General features: G+C 40.7%; 1 pseudogene; it reads right to left on the bottom strand.

The window, feature by feature from the left end:
* Positions 1 to 1,979: 1,979 nt before the first annotated feature.
* On the bottom strand, positions 1,980 to 3,302 carry LOC101646659 (annotated as a pseudogene).
* Between the last annotated feature and the right edge of the window lie 7,578 nt (positions 3,303 to 10,880).

Raw genomic sequence — 10,880 nt, 5'->3', positions numbered from 1 at the left:
TTATAGCACAGTTCAATCTCACATTGAGTTGAGCTCTGTTTACCCTAAGCATGGGGATTGGTACCAGGGGAAAACTTCCTGTATCAATTCTTCCAAGTGCAGATCCCTGCCCACTAGATCAAAACCTGTCAATATAGACTTTGAAATACTAAACATATGATGACTCTGGGTCCCTTTCCATTATATACCCACCATGTCAGGGTTTCCCTCAAGGTCCAATGACTGGCACTTCCACAGCCCCAGCGCAGTCACTTTCTGCTTCCTCTCCCATCTGAGTACCCCAGTAGTCAGTCTAAGGGTGCACGAAGCTTTGAGGCAGGGCCTCTATGTGAAGTCCTTCTGGGCCTCTATGTGAAGACCTTCTGATGTAGATCCTGTGGGATGCCATGTTGCCTGCCTGCAAGGTCAGCATCTAAGGTCATCATGGTGATTAGTCCATGGCATGTTTCATGGAGGGCTGGGTAGAGACATATTCATAATGTCTACCCAGGAATACAATATCTGGCCGATTGTCCCCCTAAGTTCTCACTCCATTGGCAGGTTCTCCTTCCATTCCTGTGGAGGGCTCACTGGTTTGTCTTGCCTTGCCTCATCCAGCCTGGCCTCAATGTTGTATAGCCTCAAGTGGATGGTCTTCTCCCTTCTCCATCTTGTGAAGGAGTGACCCCAGACAATGTGAGATCTCTTCCTTCAGGGTAGTTCTTGTGAAGTGCGCATAAGAGAGGTGATCTATGTGGTCCATGGCTGGTATGTAGGCTTTTCCACTTTTGTTCAGGAATGGTCCCTAAGATTTGTTTAATTGGTGTTTCTCCTTATAGTTGTGGACTCCTACAATATTTGTCCTTTTGTGATTGACTTATTTCACTCAGCATAATGGCTTACAGGTCCTTCTATGTCATGTGATGTTTCATGCTTTCATAGCTGTTTTTCAGGGATGCATAGTATTCCATGTTGTGTACCAATTTCTTTAATCATTCTTCCACTGATGGGAATTTGGGATGCTTTCAATTTCTCACTATTGTCAACTGTGCTGCTATGAAATAGGAGAACACACCTCTGCTCCTGTTGTGTCTCTTATTTCTTGAGGGTATATGCCTAAGAGTGGTATTTCTGGATCATATGGGATTTGAATTCCCAGTTGCTTTAAGGATCACCATATCATTTTCCACAGTGGTTGTATGTATTTACAAGTCCACAGATGGTGTATATGAGTTCCAATCTCTCCATAGCCTCTCCAGCATCTATTGTTTTCTTTTTTAAAATTTGGGTTAGCATTGTGTGTGTAAAGTAGTATCTCATTGTGGCTTTAATTTGCATCTCCCTGACGGCTAGTGATCGTGAGTATTTTTCCATGTGTTTACTAGCCATGTGTACTTCATTTTTGGTGAACTGTCTTTTCATGTCTTTCTCCCATTTCCTAACAGGGTCTCTTGTATTTTCTTATTGAGCTGTTGTAGAGTTCTGTATATTTTGGTAATTAGTCCTTTGTCTGATATGTCATTGGTAAAAAGTATTTCAGTCTCCTGATGAAGTCTTTTGATGTTCACAAGGAATGTAATTTCAGCATGTCCCAGACATCTATCTTGTCTTCTGCTGTGTGCGCTTCCTCCATTATTCTTGGTAGTCTCGTATGTATGCCCTACAATAGGGCCCATAAATTCATTCCAGCCTTCTCATTGATGATCCTGAGAGCTTTGGGGGTTGCATTTAGGTCTTTAATCCATCTTGAGTTCGTTTTATGCATTGGAAGAGATATGGGCCTTGGTTCATTCTTCTGCATATGGAAATTCAGTTTGTCCAACACCATTTGCTGGAGGTGGCCTCCTTTCTTTTCGATTAAGGTTTTTCTCTGGTTTATTTGTTATTGTTCTTGGGTGGCTTTTTTCCCCCATTCAACGGGACCCAGCACTTTTATTTGTAGAGTCCACCTATCACAGAACAGGCTCCTTAGATTTCAAGACTGACAGGAGTACCAACTTCTACTTCACAATGGCCACAATGTGCTTCTTCTTCTCGGATATAATTGGCACAGATCCAGGCTTGCTATGTTTATGCCAATTCACTTCCTTCCGTCGGCGTGCTTCTTTCATGACCTGCAGCTCCAGAATCTGACTGTAGATGGACTAGGGGAGATGGCGGTGGCGAGCGATCCATTTTTTTAGAAGGTGATGTTGAAACTTCTCTTTCAGTTTCTGATTATAAGCCTTGGCTCCTTTTTCTCGTGATGAAAGCACACCCAGTTTTTCAGAAGCATTAGCGTTCCACAGGCGGATGTTCATTTCATCAGAGCCGCACATAATGTACTTGTTGTCAGAAGTCCACTTGACACAGATGACGTGCTGCATTCGCTTTGTGTGATACACTTCCCTACTTTAACTTTTGTCCACAGGAAACATTCGAATAGACTTGTCAAAACTAGCAGACACAAACTCCTTCCCAGTAGGAGAGTAGTCCACATCAAGCACCGCAAACAAGTGATATGCACCATCACAGGTGTGTCCAGTGCCCACATGTCAAAAGTTATAATCTTCATTGGTTGCAGTAAAAACAAAAGCTTCCATAGGGTTCCAACAGATTGTATTTTTTCTCATATCTAAAATAACCTTTCTCAGAGGAGTAGCTTGCCTCATATCACATAGTACTATATTCCTGTCAGAAGCACAACTTCCCAAGAGAAAAGTCTCAATTGGGTTAAATTTAACACTACTTATACTGTCAAATCCCCAGGTCATTGAACAAATAGGACTGGTTCTTTGCTCATCCCAAATGCCCACTTGCTGTCCGCATGTGGCAAAAACTGCTTCTTTCCAGTGGTGGTCAATTCCAGTATACACTGTCTTTCCGAATATTGTATGCAAAGGCTCTTCCTCTTCTCCAGAGCCTGGCCCATCCATTTTCCACTCTTTCGCAGTTTTGTCATCCCCAATAGTAAAAAAAGAAAACCCACAAAAGGGAGTGCATATTCCTTATACAAAACCTTCATGTGCTTGTATTGTGCGGATACATTTTCGTTCGTCAAGTTCCAGAGTCTAACCTCGCCATCACATGCCCCAGAAAGGACAGTAGCTAGGCTCTTTGGATGCTTCCCCAAGCAATTGCCTCCATCTCAGTGACCATCCATGGAAGCAAGGAATGGTTTTGCCAACACCCGTTCCAGTGTGGTAGCATTTAAAGCTCTTACGTATTCTCGAGGAACCTCTAAAGGATGTAAGGCAGGATCATTGTTACTTGGAACTCTGTATGTCCAACTTAGTTTTGCGGACACAGTTGTCCGGATTCCGGCTCAGCATCTTTACCTTCATCTTGGCGACTTTTTCTCCCCACACTCCCCGAGCCTTTTCTACCCGGGACCTGGAAGCACCACCTCCTCCAGCACACTGTTGGGTGGCTTTTTGTTTTTGTTTTTCAACATTTTTATTTTGGTATGTTTTCCAGTATATGAAATCCAGGATAGGTAAATGTATAGATACAGTAATTGGATTAATGGCTTTATGGGGCATGGGAAGTGAGGTAGTTAAAGTATTGTGCCAACCTGGCCAATAAAGACATCTGGGGTTAATTGAAGGGTGGAGGGATAAATGGCTCAGTGAACCTCACCTTTCTAGTTCACAGGTCTCTTGCTTTCTGATGGTTGAACAAGAGTGCAGCTGCCTTAGCCTGCTTCTGCTGGCAAGGCTCACTTCCTGCAAGTCATTCCTGAGGAGAAGCCACATGGACCTACCTTGATGCAGCCCTGGGTGCTGGAGCACCCGTGCGGAGACCCCTGTCAGCGCTGAGATGTTTACACATTCACTGACTCTGCTTTCCTCCTGCAGTCGGCATCATTGTGTCTGTTTTGTGAGATGGAGGAGGACTTTGTGGATTGCTGTTGGACATATGGGTTAATGTTGGACTTGTAGGCTTGGGCAGCACTGGGTTGGGATGTTTTCTTGATGCGCACTTAACCTTTATATAAAACCTTCTCTCTCTTATACATGGGTTTCTGTGGATTTTTGTCTCTAAAATACCCAGACTAACACATTATAGTACCGAGAGTGGGGTACTGGAGAAACAAATCATAAGATGGAGATTAGATGCTTGTTTGACCTCTCCCTCATGGTAGTTTTTCTTTTTTGTCAGGCCAGAGGTCAGATAAAGCCACACTGTTTACTTGGTTGTTTTCTGGGGAAAAATATGGGAAGTATGAAAATAGAAAGTTTGTAAGCCCACTTGCTTTCAGCCATTAAAATTTGATCTTTACGTGGATTTAGGACACACTTGCAAAGAAAGCTTTGAATGAGGGGGGGGGACAGGGAGGGAGGGGAAAAATGAGGACCTAATGCCGAAGGCTTAAGTGGAGAGGAAATGTTTTGAGAATGATGAGGGCAATGAATGTACAAATGCGCTTTACACAATTGATGTATGTATGGATTGTGATAAGAGTTGTATGAGCCCCTAATAAAATGATTAGGGGGGAAAAAGATATGCCCCACTCAGTGTTTTGGAGTACTCAGGAACCAGTAGTCTTTGTCAGAAGCTGGAAAAAATCTGGAACCATGAAGAAAACTTCTCTCTGGGACTGAATATTAAAGGGAGCCTGAGATCAGGCTAAAATGCTTGCTAGGCTACCACCTGAATCTACTTGTTGAGTGGAAGTGGGAGAAATGCAGCAATTAAGAGACGGGTTGAGTTTTGCCACTGACACCTGTGGACTTGGTTTACAGGAAAAAGAGAAGACAAGAGCAGGTTGACTGGTCTAAAGTTCATGACCTAACATGAGGGGGCTAGGCTTATTGAGTATTGGTCAGAGCCCATGGCCTAATCACGGAGGCACTGCATGGAAGAACAAAATTGGAGTCACTCTTTACATAATAGGAAGTCCTGAGCTCACATTTAAAAAAATATGTTAATACCCAAAATATCACCACTAATCAATGAAGTGTTGGTGAGAATTGAGGCTTGTGTGATTGTGTGTTTACTATTTTCCAGCAATTTTGTCAGAATGAGCAGTAAAGGGAACCTAGTTGATTGCTATTTGAGATATAGTCAATTAATATGGCCTTTCTAGCCATAATTCCTTATGTGATGTACTATAAATTCTGGAATCAATACCTGTGGCTGTAATCTTCTTTAGCAGGAAGTCCTGTGCTATGCTAAAGACAGTATTAAAGTGTGATCAAATGGGATCAACCTTAGGAAAGGATGTGAATAAAGTCGCACCTTTCATTTCCTTGGGGATATGACCTGCTGAAAGGCAAAAATCGCACATCCACCAAAGCCATTCCTCTATGTAGAGGAGCCACCTCAGAACTACAGAGAAAATCCCAAGACTATAAGAGTAGCCACAAGAAGACATTTGAGGTTTCTGTCTGAAAGTGGTGGAGGCCCAGACCAGAGGCACCAGAGGCTGCAGCAAGGAGATCGTGGAACAGAGCAACAGAGTCAGGCTGAGACCAAAGGCTGAGACAAGGATCATGACACAGAGCAGAGGAGCAATGCTGAGACTATGAGACTGAGCCAGAGCAATAGGCTAGCTTCCTAAGGGCACTATGGTTTGGAACTAACTTGATCACACCAAAGAGAAGAAGACCTACAATAGAGAGAGAAGTGAAGAAAAAGAAGAGTTTAAGGTTTTGGAAGCACAGCTCATGTGACATCTTGGTTTCCATTTGTGCCTTATGTCTTGTAGTAACAGAGATGATATTGCCAGAAATAAAATCCAGAGTCTTATCATAAAAGCAACTGAAGTACAACACCAACAGAATTCCTGATATAAGATGGTATCTAATGTTAAACTGAGTCATTGATTGGGAAAAAATAGGACCCTGAAACTTGGGATGGGAATATATGAACAGATAATCAGGAAGATAGGCACTGGGCCACTAAATTCTACTGAATCACTTTGGACAGTAGTACTATCCCTTCTCACATTTGAAGCGATTACTCTCCCCTTTGCCTACTAACTCATTATCATTATTCCCTCCATCCATATTTGAGGAGATTGCCCCAACTGTGCCTGCTGATAAAGCACCCAAGGCTATGACAGATGCCCAATAAAACATTGCTAAATTTTCACAGTAAACAACTTCATCAATCAATATTGCTTTTAGACCTATGACAAGGCTTATGTTCTAGTGAATTTCAAAAAGTGAAGTATAAATGGAAACACAGGGAGAGGTGTGCTATATTCCTAAAGAATTTCCTAAAATGTACAGATACAAACATCTAGAATATGTGTGGAATAATGGTGCAAGGAACACAAGGTTGGATCACTGTGAGTACAGACTCAGGAACCCTAGTGGAGTAGTGGGTTATAGTTAAACTGCTAAGCATAAGGTCAACAGTTTGAAACCACTAGCTTCTTCCAAGGGGGAGGGGGTGATCAAGATTTCTACTTCTGTAAAGAGTTATAGTCTTAGAAACCCACAAGGGCAGTGCTACTCTGTCCAGAATGGACATTATTAGTCAAAATTAATTGGATGGCAGTGAGTTTTAAAAAATCGTTCTCTTGAGATAACTTACATATCTCACACTTCAGTAGTACAGTCATATTAAAATAGTTGTACAATCATCATTAAAGTCCGTTCTAGAACATTTTCTTCCTTCTTATACTCACTGTTATTAGCTTCCCATTTCCTTCCAACCTTCCTCCTGTGTTCGTCTGGGTACTTTAGAGAAACAAATCCACAGAAACTCATGTATAAGAGAGAGAGAGTTTTACATAGAGGTTAAGTGTACATCTAGAAAACATCCCAACCCAGTGCTGCCCAAGCCCACAAGCCGAACATTAACCCATTAACCTATATGTCCAACAGCAATCCACAAAGTCCTCCTCCATCTCACAAAACAGACGCAATGATGACGACTGCAGGAGGAAAGCCTAGTTAGTGAATGTGTAAACATTTCAACGCTGACAGGGGTCTCCACACGGGTGCTCCAGCACCCAGTGCTGCATTGAGGTAGGTCCATGTGGCTTCCCCTCAGGGATGTCTTGCAGGAAGTGAGCCTTGCCAGCTAAGGCAGCTGCACCCTTGTCCGACCATCAGAAAGCAAGAGACCCGAGAAATAAAAAGGTGAGGCTCACTGAGCCATTTATCCCTCTACCCTTCAATTAACCCCACATGTGTTTATCGGCCAGGTTGGCACAATTAAATACCTCAATCCACCCCTTGCCAACCTGGCACCTGTACATAATTCTTTAGCTTCGTGATTGAAATTAAGTAAAACTTACACTTTAATCGTATAATCCTGTGAATATGTTCCCCACCTATGAAAGTTTGTAAGGCAACCACTCCATGCCTTTATCCCACCGATTTTGGGTATCCAATTTATATCCTGCCCACTTACATCAACCCAGTTCTCTGAGAAGACAATCATATTTTTCGACATGAAGAGTTTTCATTCCAGTTGGAATCTTGTGAAGTCTGCATCCATAAGCTAAGTCAAATCCGGACAGACCATCCATAAAGTCAGCAACAATATGCACCAGTTCACAGGCTCAAAAATCTCCATCTGGTCGAGTTCTGGTCAACTCAATGTGGGCTGCCTCACTCAGCCTCCACAGGGTTTTACCTCTCTATCTTGTCACCTAGAGAACAGAAACCACAGTATGCACCTTTCTGGTACATTGGTAGGAATGGAGATTACCTCAGCAGTTCATGAACAGTGTCAATGACTGGCTCAATTCAGGTGCTCTTGGCTCTCTTAGTTCTCTTGTGGGTGGGAATCACAGCATCCATCCCACCACCCAGCTACTTCCTCTGTGTTTGGAATTGGTATTTCCTGTTCTTGACCCCTTTCCTAGCCAGTACAGACACTATGACTTTCCAACCAACTACTGTCCTGCCAGTTCTCTCAATTCCCGTTGGTTCCACCCTCTAGGACAAATGCTAACCCTGCAGCCTTCTTTAGCAAAAATACCTGTGTACTATGTCAAAGTGTATGTTTTCCAAAGCTATTTCTGAAATTGTGAACAATGGATTGTCTCATACTTTGTTTCTGAACATCTAACTTTGTGTATCCATTTATGGGCATCATTTAGACCAGCTCAATGATATATATGCACACATCAATGTGTGCATATATTCCCACATATTGTTATAAAAGTGAAATCATAATGCAAATGCAGGTTTGCATTCATTTCTTTTAAAAATATTTTTTATTGTGCTCTGAGTGAGGTTTAAACAGTTATTTAAATTCACATTCAAGAATTTTGACTCAAACTGTTCATTTACATTCTTTACAGTGTGTGCACATTCCCATTATTTCCTTTTGGGTTCTTCAGTTACTAACAATATAATTTACTTGTCTCCTGATATTCTCTTCTTTATTTTACAGTAATTGTTGACCATTTGGCCACATGCAGATGATTTTTAAAATATCCATTTAATTTTAATTTTTAAATTCACTGGCATAAACATGTTTACAATACTCAATTGAGGTGAAATTTGCATAACAAAATTAAGCAGTTTGCTGTGAACAGCGATGGCATATAGTATTTCACAATGTTATGCAACAAAGAAGAGTGTCTAGTGGTAAAGTACTTTCATCAGCTGAAAATAAAACCTGTACCAGTTCAGTAATGACTCCCATTTGCCCTTTCTCTAAGGCCCTGGCACCCAATCTGCTCTTATGTCTATACCTACTCTGAATATTTTATATTAATTAAATCATACAAAAAATGATATTTTATTTTTGGATTCTTTCACTTGTAATAATGTAAAGGGGGTTCGAAAATTCATCGAAAACTGGAATTAAAGGATAATGGAATTTTCCCACAAAGTCTCTGTCAATAGTGCTGATATAACATTTTACGTACAAATGTTTGTTTCAGTGTATTTTTCAATTGCCATAGGTTAATACTTAGGAGCGAAATTATTTAGTCATATGGTTAATTCCATGTTTAACTTTTGAGAAACTGCAAAATTGCTTTCCATAGTAGATTCAACATTTTATATTCCCACCAGACACATCCACGGCCACACTATTTTCTTTATTTAAAAGTTATATATTATGACTATTCAATGTGAAGTTTTATCTTATTTTGGTTTTAATTTGTCCTTGATGAATAATGGTATTGAGTATCTTTTCATGTGCTTTTGGGTCACTTATTTTTTGTCTTTGGGAAAAATGTCTATTCAAGTCCTGTACCTATTTTTAATTAGCCTATTAGTCTTTTGTCGAGCATTAAGGGTTCTTTACATGTATTTTTCCATCATGGCATAGTGGGTTAAGTGTTGGGCTATGAACTGCAAGGTTGTCAATTCAAACCCATAAGCTACTCCATGGGAGAAAAATGACTGTCTGGTCCCATAAAGATTTACAGTCTCAGAAATCCCAAGGAGCAGTTCTACTCTGTCTTACAGGACAGCTTAATGACATGGGTTTGGTTCATGTGAGTCTGCATATTAAACTTTATCTGACATAGGGTTTCCAAATATTTTCTTCTATTTTGTAGGTTATGTTTTCTCTTCCATGGTAATGCCCCTTAATGCAAAAAGCTTTTTATTTTGATGAAGTGTAAGTTATCTGAATTTTCTTTTGAACTAATGATTTTGGTGTTGTATCTAAGAAGCTCCTGCTGAATTCAAAGTTGTGACTATTTCCCCCCATATTTTCTTCTAAGATATTTTGTTTTAGCTTGTATATTTAGGTCTTTGAGTTATTTTTATATTATGTGAGTTAAGGACCCAAGGTCATTATTTTGCATGTGGATATCCAGTTGTCCCAGAAACACTGGTTAAAAAGGGTAGCCTTTGTGCATTGAATGTTTATGGCAACCATCTTGAAAATAAATTAGGTATAAATATAAGAGTTATTGATTCTCAATTCTATTCAATAGGTCTTTATATCTTTAGTACACATTACTTTGGTTACTGCAGCTTTGTGGAAAGTTTTAAAATCTAGAAATAGAAATACTCAACCTTTCTTGTTTTATTTTTGTTTTTTCTTTCAAGATTGTTTTAGCTATTTAGATTGCCTTGCAATTCCCTATGAATTTGAGGATTAGCTTTGTCATTTCTGCAAAGAAGATCATTGGAATTTTGATAGAAGTTGCATGGACTCTGTAGTTCACTCTGAGTAGTAATAAAATCTTAACAATAGCAAGTCTTTCAATCCTTGGATACAGGATGCCATTCCATTTTTTAAGGTCAACTTTAATTTCATTCAGTAACTTTTTTTTCAGTTTTCAGACTGAAAAGGGAGTTCTGTCTTCCTGGAATTTAAAATCTGTTTTCCTCACACTCTTCTCTTACTGCTGGCCAGGGTAAATCAACAACTGTATGTACCCGTTGAAGAAGTGAATATCCATTCGTTAAGCTGGGTGTAGAGTTGAGAGTAAAGGAGTCAAGGAGAGCCGCTATAATCTACTTTGAGGATGTGATTTAGTGGGGCTTCTCATATAGGGGAGCCTCATTGTTGACCATTTTACTGCCTCTGTCCTTCTCCAACGCTCTCATTTCGGGAAGTGGGTATGTGCATATAGAAGACTTTGGTCCTTGTCAGGTCAACGCTGATTTACAGGCGATACCGCCTGGAACTACCATTAAAAAAAAGAGAGAGAGAGAAGTAAGCTTAGTGAGAGTAGCTCCTATATGAGAGCACCAGTAAGGAAACACTTTTGCATTAATTCGCTCCTCTTAATTCAACGCTTCTTTCTCTATAACAGGATCCCGCACTTGTCTGTTCCAGGACCAGAAACAACCAGGGTACACAGAGGAAGAGGTGGGGCCATACAAAGCCAGATATCACTCCGTCTCCTTTAAATGTCCAGAACCGTCTACTACATTCCAGCTGCTTAGCTTCAGATTTTGGTGTTGGGACGTGGCAAACCGAAGGAGGAAAAGGTAGATGTTGATTAGTCCCTATGTGAGGGTACCTGAGGTGCCCTTGGGGCAGAA

Source organism: Echinops telfairi, unplaced genomic scaffold (genome assembly GCF_000313985.2).
Source record: "Echinops telfairi isolate 266 unplaced genomic scaffold, ASM31398v2 ScPeMD7_44;HRSCAF=162, whole genome shotgun sequence".
Lineage (NCBI taxonomy): Eukaryota > Metazoa > Chordata > Mammalia > Afrosoricida > Tenrecidae > Echinops > Echinops telfairi.
This window is presented reverse-complemented; position numbering and strand designations above follow the sequence as displayed.